Source organism: Lissotriton helveticus, chromosome 6 (genome assembly GCF_964261635.1).
Source record: "Lissotriton helveticus chromosome 6, aLisHel1.1, whole genome shotgun sequence".
NCBI classification, from domain to species: Eukaryota; Metazoa; Chordata; class Amphibia; order Caudata; family Salamandridae; genus Lissotriton; species Lissotriton helveticus.
The window spans coordinates 1,648,050,436-1,648,062,644 of NC_136067.1; the positions used below are offsets into that span (position 1 = coordinate 1,648,050,436).

General features: G+C 43.5%; 1 pseudogene; it reads right to left on the bottom strand.

Annotated features, from left to right (window-relative positions):
* Positions 1-233: 233 nt before the first annotated feature.
* Positions 234-11,903, bottom strand: LOC144761855 (uncharacterized; annotated as a pseudogene).
* Between the last annotated feature and the right edge of the window lie 306 nt (positions 11,904-12,209).

Consider the following 12,209-nt stretch of genomic DNA (forward strand, 5'->3'; position numbering starts at 1 on the left):
AAAAGCAAAATGAAATGAGATTTTACAAGTCATGTGCACATTAAATCACTCAAATAATCTAAAGTGTTCCAAAATGGTTGCTTACCTGGTTTAAGAGTCAATCACAGATAGTGCATTGTGTCCTCTTATTGCCTTTTAACATTTCTGATTTAGGATTAACACATTTAATGTAAGTCTAACATTGCACATATGTTTAGAATATTCTTACAGAATTGTTGCCATGACATATGGATACAGATTTCTGAAAGTATCTTCTGGTCATAAAAAAGATTAAAAAGTCATAATATATGGTGGCATTGCCTTTTACAGTCTCTGTCTTTTCATCTCTTTTTCTTAACACTGGAAACTTGCCATGTTGGAGAAGTCTTCCACGTTACCTGTACTCGTTGTCCACAGCCCTGTCCTTCGATTCCTCCCAGCAGTACTTATCTGTGGCTTTCTCGGGTGTAGCTTTGCTTTCCTTCTTGGTTTTCTTTCTTCGGCACCAGATTACCCCTAGGGCAAAGGCCAGTAGCAGTAGGACTGCAATCACAGATGCCACCACTGCGAATAGGAGCATCTTATTAGCATCTGTGCCTCCATTTTCCATGTTGGACGCTGCCCCAGCAGCATTCAAGCTCTGGGTGGAGGCAGGCATGTCGGTGCTTGGAACTCCGCTGCCACGATTAAGTTCCTCAGAGCCCTTCTCGAGGATTTTCTCAGGTCTCATTTCAGATTGCGAAACAATTGATATCTGGGTTTGCGTGGATTTCTGCTCAACGTTTGGAGTGTAGTGTAGCTCCTATTTTCCCAATAGGCTCTGCGCATTGGAATAATACCTACAGCAGTAAAGGCCTAGGCCAGACGTTAACTAGGTCTACTACTGTCGATACTAGACTTAAGTTTTGGGTTTGCCAGCGTAGCTCAGAGTTCGCTAGAAACTTTCTCGAATGTTCAGGAAAGAATTAACTCCCCTGATTAGACAAGAAGGGATTTAGTTTCTGACAACCATAGAACATGACAACTTTGCTCTCCCCTAATCAAGAGTGTATCTCCAGAGTCGTGTGAGCACAAGGCAATTATTTTACTCAGTCAGTACGTGCATTCTTAGTCTCATCAGATTGTAGAGAAAAGGAAGAGAGACGGGCGTGTTCAATAAAAAGGTGTTATTTATTGATCAGTCTCTTTTCTCGTACAAGAGAAATGGATCGATATTATTGCAATACTTATAGTTAAGTAAAGTGCATACATTAAAAGCAATAGTATAAAATAATACTGTAAAAACATTGATATGGTTTCTGAGCCATATGATGTTTAAAATGATTAAAATATATTACATACACATATACATTTGACTAAACGTACTCAACTGGTGTTTCTAAATACGCCTACCCCGTGTACCTGACCTAAGTCTAATGCGTGGGCGGGAATAGAAAGTTACAGTTTAAGTTAAGTTTGTTTTTGCCAAGTGAATAACTAAAGAATTCTCTGTGAGGGGTTATTCAGTTCTGTACCTGGAAGTTAGGATGAATGAGGAATGGTATCTCTTTCTCTGCTCTCGATATTCCAGGCTGCCTGCGAGGGCTACCCGGAAGCGCCGGTGCTGAGTCTCTCGGCTTGAGATAGCAGCGCGTCTCTCAGCGCGTCAGGAAGGCGGGGCTGCTGCCAGCGGTGTCTGCTCTGCTTCTGGGCTTCGGCAAGTATGGCTGCTCCGTCTCGTCACCACGCGTGTGTTTGCATAGGGCAAGATCGGCAATATTTATACCTTAAAGGTGCCGAGATTGACGTAAGGATGGACATAGATACGTCAATAAAGATGTCATACGACTTGCTCGTTAGCACATTCTTTACTAAAGTTCTCTGTGAAATCAAAACAATGGCCGCACGGATTTTCCAGGTTGTCATAGGTTTGATTTGTTATGAGAACGTCGTATGCCTTATCAGGGGCTGGAGGAATGTTGCTTGTCTAATTAGATCTCAAGCGTTATGACCTAATCAGATAACACGTTCCTGTGCCGTAGTGTGACTGCGTCAGATAACGGTATCTGTATCATGGGGGCTGTTCTTGCCTCATGGGCTGACTGTTAGTTAACTTGATAGTTAGTTTAACCAGAATAGGGTCAGGAATAGGGGGATCGATTCAGAACCTATAGGAATACATGACACCCACTCCACGCTAACTATGGTCATATTTACTAATCTATGCATAGTATAACATAGTACAACATACTATAGAGTATAGTGTACACCTTACCACCCCAAAATACATAAATGCATCTTGAAATTTTCAAATATACTGAAAAATTGCAGTCATATATATTGTATGCACTTAAGCTATGAATTAAATGCTAAAGTAAACACGCATTTGTAGACATTATTGCTTATTTGGTATATGAGAAATACACATGAAATGGCTCTTAATATGGCTATACAGAAAGGAAGTTCGAGACCATTTCATCACATAATAAAATATTTGTGAACATACCAGCGGGCAACTAAAGTTTATAAAGTATCTAAAAATAGAAATCTTAGTTCTCTAGGAATAGTTTCTTACTTTAAGCAGAAGATAAGTGTCCCGAAAATTTTTGTAAAAAATAATTTGGGGCTGCTAAAAAATTGCTGTCCGTGAACTGGTGGGAAAAATTGTTCATGTGACTTTATTTTTAAAGTTGAAGGCCGAATTCAGGGAACGCCGTGTGCGAGCTTGCTCAAAAGTCTCTATTTCTGTTCTGGAGAGAACATCATATCATTAAGGCTTTCGAAAAAACTGTCAACAGCTTCATGGGAAAGTTCCACTAAGTCGGAAATAGGGGTAACCATGCATTCGTGCGCATGATTGTCTCCATTGACATTCTGATTCGCATTGCTGACAGAAGGTTGTACCTGATCGATGCTGCTTTCATCTTGAACTTCACTACCCATCAATCGTAGTGGTGAAGATTCCACGAATGCCGTCATCAGGATTGGCAGCCTTTGAGGGCAGCACAAAGCGTGAACCTTGGTAGGAACCAACAATGTATCTGCATCCACTGGCGCATCCGATTGTAGCGTCAGACAGGTGTCTAACACGCATTCTTCTCCGCATAGCAGACACCTTAGTACAGGTAAAACACACCTTTGCCACATTGGTCGAAATGATAGAAACCAAGTCATGTTCAGGTCTCTAAGCCGGGAGAGTCCCAGGATTTTTGATATCCGGTCCCGGTATCCAATGGCTAGGATCGTATCTTCCATTGTCGCGAGAGTTTGATCTGTGACATGGGTTGCCATAACGAAAAATAAGGACTAAGAATAGGATTCCTGCAATTAGTCCCAGGATCAGGGGAAGTCCGCCAAAAATCGAATGGACGAAATCTGGAAAAATACCCAGTATGGCTTTGAATGGTGTTAATGCCATCGAAAATACTGTCTTAAATACCTTTGAGACCCCAGTGGTATCAGAAATATTTAAGATTTCGCTCAGGATTTCCGCGAAATGTACGGGGGAATTAGTTGATAATAATGTATGTATGTATCCCTGCAGTCGTCCTTGCGACTTGTAGATCATACGTTTCTTTTGATGACGTGAGCCTTGTAGGCGTCTGAAGAAGCACTGTTTTCATTCTGCTTAAAGTATCTATTCGAATAGAAGTAATTTTCAAATTGGGCCATGCCCTTGCCTCCCTGTCTGGAAAGGAGCTGGGGAACAAAGAACGTCCACAGCACTTGACCTTCGCAGTCGTAGTGACTAGATAAGGAGTCCCGGGCATAAGACTACAACATCTGCGGTCTACAATAAGAATGTAACTCCCATTATAGAGTCTTTGAAAGAATGGTTCTATTTCAGTTGCAGGTGCGCCTTGCTGGTGACATGAAAGGTTGTATGAATTCCCTTCACAGGCTCCATGCAAACTAATTCCGTTACACAGAAGCGTGCCGCTTAGTGACATAGCACAATTGTTGCCACTAAGAAACACTTTCTGTCCTTTATTACTGACACATGCATGTGAATAGGGCCGGTTCCAAGTTGTTTTAAGGTACCCCTTTCCCAATTTCTCGTACATGCCAGCCTGTATATATTTTTGGCAGTATTGAAACCTGAAGGTTGAGATTGGAATATTTATGATTCCGTGTATTATCCATTCACTGACAGGTCGTTCTGACATTGTCATTGGTAATCTTTCTAGTTTTTCAATGCTCAAGATTGTATAATCAGCACCCTTTTGCGCCATACCGATTTGTCTATCAGTAAGGTTAAAGATTTGGAATAGTGACGTTGTGTTGATTAAACGCCAAGGCACATAGCCTGAACGCAGATTTTGTAACGTCCAGCCAAGCTGTACAATAGAACGCAATTGTGACTGACCATGTTGTAATAACAGTAAGTCTTGCGATAATATATCGATTGCTGAAGACACAATGCTGTCCAATGAAAAAATTCTGGAGGACAGAGTCATTAACCCATTGTCCACTACAGAAAGTGATTTTTCCAAATTAATACGGTCAATTTCCCGTATTCTCTCTGCTGTTTCAATTTGAGTAACCTTCCAGGCCTCATTGTATGCTGCATATACAGAGGCTGCTATGAAACGCTTTTGACGCTGTTTGCGTGGTCCCATTATGAAATCACGCAAGTCAGCACCATCAGTAAGTAAAGTTAGGTGTTGCTTAATTTCAGGCAGTGTGGAAGTTTGTAGCCATTGAAGGCATAATTTGCCCACACTGTAGGCTGCTATTATCCCTGGGTGATGTCTTTGGGGATATCTAGGGTCTGGCCTGGTCATTTTGAACCCCTGTGTTTTATTCAGGAATCTGTCTTGACAGTTATTTGTATCTGTGGGCCAGATCAACCATTGTTTCCAATCAGGATGTGTTCTGTTTTGGTTTAATATATGGTTTACGTCTATCTCTTCATCTGTATCAGAGCTATTGCTAAACATTATTGGCTTTGGAATAGACGGTTTATTTAAATCTTTGATTTTGGCTAAGCCAAGACAGGTGGTTTGTTGAACAGTGTCATTCAAAAATATCATTTGTTCTGGGATCATGCAGGCTCTAAACAAAGCTTCTAAACCCTGTACTTGCCATTCTTTTGTACCCCAAACACTTTTCAAATCAACATTTTTGTCCCAATAATCAAATCCAAAAGTATTCACTTTTTTCGAAGAATGAATCTGAATATATCAATTTTGTGTTGGTTATCATGGTTTTCATCCCTGTCTTGTTTGACAATTTAAAATAAAATGTTTCAGCATTACTTGTGTTAAAACCTGAAAAATATGAATATTTGTCATAAACGGTTCGTGAGCTCCCTTTTGGAGGTGTAGCACAATGTTCCCATTGATTATAATTTAAAACATTTCTAGGTTGTGCAGATTTATGCAAAAAATGGTTACCATAGTGGTTATAGCAATACATACTATCATAATTTGTAGAACCTTGCAAATAATCATGTTTTGTAAATTTAGCAGACATTACTAAGTCAGACATCATGTTATTAATGCTTTCGAAGTCCCAATCATCAGCAAATGAGTTTGGTTTTGCAAAGTCACTCAAGGAGATCTTGATTTGGTGTGGATATTTCAGGATCTCGACCGGACCATAAATTTCATAGTCAGTGTTGTCCCAGGCTACCCCACCAGGTATAGGATTGGCTGTGAAGTTGGCTGAAGAAAGTTCTCTTTTCTCGACGTGTGAAGATGTGTGTGGTTTGAGGACCAAGTTGATGTTCTGACTTGCTGTGTCCATTTTAGCATATTTTCCCTCAATGAAGCGTCCCAAAGTAAATACCATGATGAGCCAAAGTATGAGGATAAATGCACCAAAACCCACCCAAAATTCAATCCATGGAGAAATCAGATATGTTTCTTTCAGTTGTTTCAAAAGTTCTTTAGCTTTGTCTTTAAAGGATTTTGATGATGGCTGTGTCTTTGATTCACTGAAGCCTTCAGAGGAATCATCGAAGTTGATGAAGTACCCGGATGCAGTTCTGTCAATTGTTCCAATTGCTTCAGGATTTTTGTTTCTTGCATTGTCACTCGGTACTTCATTGTAGATTGGTGTGTCTCTGCTAAATGTTTTTATTTGGGTTTTCAGAGGTCTTAGTTCTATTGCATTGTTGCATAGTCCTTGTTGTTCTTCTGTAGGCGTTTCGAATGTGATGAGCCTCTTTGTTAGGACCTCTGTACTGGTAGCAAACCTTGGTGTTCTGCTACTTATTGGGAGTCCACTTGGCCTACTGTTTGTTATCGGCCACATGTTGTGGTTTTACCAGGTCGATGGATACAACTCGGTTCTCCTTTTTTCCAGCAAGTGGCGGTAGTACAACTGATCTTGTCCCGTTGACAGACAAGACAGGAACTGCTTTTCTGTAAGAAGGCCCAAATTCCTTCTTTACCGCGATCTTCTCCCTGACTAGATCCCCGACTTTTGGAATCCAGACAGGTCTTGCTGGGACAGGTGGTGATTCTTCAGTGGTTGTTGGCTGTTGTTTCAACTGTATGTTGCTCAGGTCTTTTCTTGTTTTGTTTAAGTCCTGCAAAATAGCCAAACGGTCTTTGACATCAAAGCTTTTTTCTTTAACCACTGAAGTCTGACTGTCGAGGTCAGAGATAATCATTCTAGTTCCAAATAATAATTCGTACGGACTGAATCCCTTCAGAGAATTTCTTGGCAAGTTATTTAGACTACGTTGGACACTTATTAGATGTTTGACCCACCCAGCTCCCGAACCTAATACCTTTGCCGTTATAGATTGCTTTATGTCACGGTTTTTTCTTTCAACAATTCCGTTCCCCTTAGGGTGAAATGGACAAGAGTACCGCAATTGCACGCCCATGCTGACCATGGCCTCCTTATAAGCCCGAGAGCTAAAAGCAGGACCATTGTCCGAATGCAGCATGCCAATTGCGTATGTGCCGATAAAGACTCGCAAATCTTTTATAACAGTTCTGGCGTCAGCCGTTCGCTGGGGCCACATCCATATAAATCTCGTGCATGAGTCCACTGCAACCAAGATATATTTATAGTTACCATCCCTTTGTAAGGGACCGAAGTGGTCTAGATAAACACAGGCTAATGGTTTATCCGAGATTAGAAGGGGCGTCTGCGCTGGACGTCTCACCGTTGATACTTTCATTTTTTGACATATTTCACATTCTAGAACATAGTTCCTCGTTTGTCTTCTCATTTGTGGCCACCAGTATCTCTGTTTTAATAATGATACTGTGGCTGAGACGCCAGCATGGATAGAAGCAAGCCCTTCGTGTGCCGCTATTATTAGTCCTAACCTATGTTCCATGTTTGGAATTGCCCTATCCCCCACTCCAGGAATTTGAGCAAAAGGAACATTGTTTGCATCAGTTATGTATGAGTATTTTACTGGAAAGCCTTTAGGGAGTGGTTCTATCGAATCCTTTTCTGAAGCGCTGACAGCTTGTAATATTTCGCTGTCTATTTTTGTTTTTGACCGGGTGATGGCAGCTACGGAAGCCGTTTGCACAGCTGCCTTCGCGGCCTCATCAGCCAACGAATTCCCTGCAATGTGAACGCCATCACGTTGATGACTCAGTGTATGTATCACGTGAGTCTTTGGTAGTTCTTTTTGTAAAAGAGCTACTTGTTCCCAGAGCATTTTATGCTTGATTGTGCCACCTTTCGCATCCTTGAAACCGTTCTGTAGCCAGATCTGCAAGTATTCATTATAAGACTGAACGCAATAATACGAATCGCACACTATGAGTGTGGGGAATTCTCGATCGGTATTTTCAAGCGCCATCTTGAACGCTAGTAGTTCAGCTCGCTGAGCTGTACAATCTCCTAGGGATTGTGTTTTAGTGAGGGTTGGTTTAAATTTCCCTTCGTGCCAACGACCTTTAACAATCGCGCACGCAGCACTGTAAGCTTGTTTACCCCCTACTGCGGATTGTGCTGATCCGTCTGTATATATTATACAGCCGTAGTGATCTAGAGGCAGAATTTTGGTTGGCGGAGGACATTCAAATTCATATTGGAGAAATTCTTGTGTTTTTCCAGCGAGGTGGTGTAAGGAAACACCGCCTCTATTTGGGTGATTTTCTGTGCCAACCAGAATGGTATCTGTTCCCGTTTAGCCGGAACTTTACCTAGGCAGGATTGGATGTTCTGTGGTGTGATTTTATTTGTGTTCCCCTGGTGAGGGGTCAGCTGTGGAAGTTTAATCGCTGGCTGAATTGTTGAAGTCCGCATTACATACTGTACTAATTGTCTATGAATTTTTAGTAATTGTTTTAGCTGTATTAACAGCTCTCCTGTAGACATCCCTTCGATGTCTGGGTGTGGTGTGTATCCGGCTAAGACCGGCCACGTTGCTCCTGGTCTACCTAAAGGACCGAGCCTTGTAATGTGATTGTTATGTATTAGGGCGCCATCAAATAAGAGCAAATGCTCTTGGAATTTGAGTGGTACTTCCACCTCCTCGAAAGGAGTGTAAATGTCAGGTGGTACCTCTATTTTGTAATAGTGGAAGTACTTTGTTACAGCATTTGCTGCTGGAAAATGTATCCATGTATAGTATACCTCTGTCTGCCGATATTCGTGTGCCTCAATTACGAATATGACTGTGCCACCTCTAGGTGTCAGTCCATTTTCTATAAGTTTTAAGGTTATAGATTTCCTTTTGGCGACCGGGATGAGTATTATATCCCCATCCGCATCTAGTGCTGCAGTATCAGCTGCTACTATTTCAGCTGCTAATCTAACTGCCTCTCTTTCTTCATCACTGTCTCCCATTTTACCGACAGGATGGTATTATGTTTGTTTGCAGATCAGGTTTCTTATGGAACAAAGATTAGATGCACAATATTTTGGAACAGTGTATCCTTCAACGTTGACTATACCAAGAACCATACATAGGAGTTCCCTCCTGCGAGGTTTTGGAGGATATTACCTTTCACCCACTCCAGACGTCTTTGGAGTATATGGGAAAAGGGGTCTGAGTGAGAAAGCACGACTGAGTTACTCTAAATGTCTTACGTTAGTTTTATCGCCCTTTCCAAACGCGTTGGGCGCCATGTAGTGTAGCTCCTATTTTCCCAATAGGCTCTGCGCATTGGAATAATACCTACAGCAGTAAAGGCCTAGGCCAGACGTTAACTAGGTCTACTACTGTCGATACTAGACTTAAGTTTTGGGTTTGCCAGCGTAGCTCAGAGTTCGCTAGAAACTTTCTCGAATGTTCAGGAAAGAATTAACTCCCCTGATTAGACAAGAAGGGATTTAGTTTCTGACAACCATAGAACATGACAACTTTGCTCTCCCCTAATCAAGAGTGTATCTCCAGAGTCGTGTGAGCACAAGGCAATTATTTTACTCAGTCAGTACGTGCATTCTTAGTCTCATCAGATTGTAGAGAAAAGGAAGAGAGACGGGCGTGTTCAATAAAAAGGTGTTATTTATTGATCAGTCTCTTTTCTCGTACAAGAGAAATGGATCGATATTATTGCAATACTTATAGTTAAGTAAAGTGCATACATTAAAAGCAATAGTATAAAATAATACTGTAAAAACATTGATATGGTTTCTGAGCCATATGATGTTTAAAATGATTAAAATATATTACATACACATATACATTTGACTAAACGTACTCAACTGGTGTTTCTAAATACGCCTACCCCGTGTACCTGACCTAAGTCTAATGCGTGGGCGGGAATAGAAAGTTACAGTTTAAGTTAAGTTTGTTTTTGCCAAGTGAATAACTAAAGAATTCTCTGTGAGGGGTTATTCAGTTCTGTACCTGGAAGTTAGGATGAATGAGGAATGGTATCTCTTTCTCTGCTCTCGATATTCCAGGCTGCCTGCGAGGGCTACCCGGAAGCGCCGGTGCTGAGTCTCTCGGCTTGAGATAGCAGCGCGTCTCTCAGCGCGTCAGGAAGGCGGGGCTGCTGCCAGCGGGGTCTGCTCTGCTTCTGGGCTTCGGCAAGTATGGCTGCTCCGTCTCGTCACCACGCGTGTGTTTGCATAGGGCAAGATCGGCAATATTTATACCTTAAAGGTGCCGAGATTGACGTAAGGATGGACATAGATACGTCAATAAAGATGTCATACGACTTGCTCGTTAGCACATTCTTTACTAAAGTTCTCTGTGAAATCAAAACAATGGCCGCACGGATTTTCCAGGTTGTCATAGGTTTGATTTGTTATGAGAACGTCGTATGCCTTATCAGGGGCTGGAGGAATGTCGCTTGTCTAATTAGATCTCAAGCGTTATGACCTAATCAGATAACACGTTCCTGTGCCGTAGTGTGACTGCGTCAGATAACGGTATCTGTATCATGGGGGCTGTTCTTGCCTCATGGGCTGACTGTTAGTTAACTTGATAGTCAGTTTAACCAGAATAGGGTCAGGAATAGGGGGATCGATTCAGAACCTATAGGAATACATGACAGGAGAATTGATGCTCTCTGTAGGTGTATTTGGAATGGTGCCCACTTCCAGCTGCAAGCAGGAAATTCCATCCGGGGCCAGGGCAAGTCCTGGTCCACAGGCACATACGTAGCTCCCAAGTGTGTTGTGACACAGGTCTTCGCAGGGCTTCTTTTGACATTCATCCACATCCAGGCAAGAGTCCCCTCCTTCACCCTTCACATAACCCTCCTTGCAGTAGCATGTGTAGGAGCCATTGGTGTTAATACATCCCTGGGCACAAGGGGAACTGTGCCAGCACTCGTCCTTATCTTTGCATGCCATCCCCACTGCCTCAAAGCCAATCATGCAGCTGCAGCTGAAGCTCCCCGGGCTGTTTGTGCACACTTGATCACAAGGGCTCTGCAGGCACTCATCCACATCAGAGCAGTTGATGTTGTTTTCTGAGAGAATATATCCTTCCGAACAAGTGCATTTGAATCCTTCTTGGAGATTGGTGCAGATCTGCTGGCATGGGTTGGACTTGCAGTGATCCCCTGGGGCACAAGAGATCCCATTTGCCATGAGCTCATGACCCGCTTTGCAACCACACTTGATGGAGCCAGTCTTAGTATTGAAAGTGCAATCTTGCTCACAGCCCCCATTGTTGAAGCTGCAGCCATGGCCCGATGAGGCACAGAAAGGCCCTGGAGCGCTCCAATCAAATCCATTGTCTCCGTTGTCTTTACAGATTAGAAAAGGGCCACCTGACTCCTTCTGGAGACCACAATGCACGGAGGCCGTGGTACCAAATGGCACCAGATTTGAGGTTGTACTTGTAGAACGAAAAGGCATCTCACATTCTACCTCGCCTGGACCTGCCAAGGCCACCTGACGACACAAGCCACGGAATGAGAACTTGCAGATGTAGCCATTCACAGGGCTCAGGCACTTCCCATCTGTCCATTTGAAGTTCTGTGTAGAGGCCATGTTGAAATTCAATGTCACGCACCGCTTTGTTGTGCATGTCGCCATGGGCTCCTCCATCCAGTTGGAGAACTGGCTATCCTCTTCATTATCCCTTCCTCTGTCTGTGATCCAAGAGAAACCCTTCAATGCCTTGAACTGTTGGTAGCACTGTTTCTTCTCCAGATAGAGCCCAATCCAGAACTTGAGCATGCCCTGTGGCAAGGCGCTGCCAGGGATCTTGAGCAGCAAGCGCTGCAGGTGAAGCGCTTCGTCTGGGCTCTTCACGGTGGCCAGGTGCCCACCATTGTCCTCACACGCCTCGTTGGCCTTCTGAAAGCCTTTGGTGGCGTCCAGATGAACAGTGTAGCAGGCACTGGTGGAGCACAGCACCTCGCTTTCCACGTCTTCAGTGGTCCCCGCCACAAGCCACAAGGAAAGCAACTGGCACCGCAGCAGAAACAGAAGGCCGCCCATCCTGCCCCGCGCCGACAGCCCGACACCAGCTCCAGTCCTGGTCCGGGCCCGAAATGCAGCACCCGAGCAGCAGAAGGCTGGAGGTTATGCTCCTAGTGACTCCTATCCTTTGTTTCCATTCCTTTCTTCGCATACATCCTGTGCTGTCTTGATGCAGATTTCTTCTCCCCGAGGCCAGTTTCCTGTGGTCTAGGTAATAGGCTGCGTCGCCGGGACCATGTGCGCGTGAGGGCCAGGCCCGAGCCGACTTGCTTCTTTTTGGGGGGGGGGGAGAGGATCTGATCGCCTTGCGGTGAAGTAGCGTGCGTTCGCTACCACCGTCACCAGTGTAATAGGCTGCGTCGCGGGGACCATGTGCGCGCTGCGGCACTATATAGTGGACGCGACACTAGTGTAAGGTTTGCTAGCGCGGTCCCAACTTACAC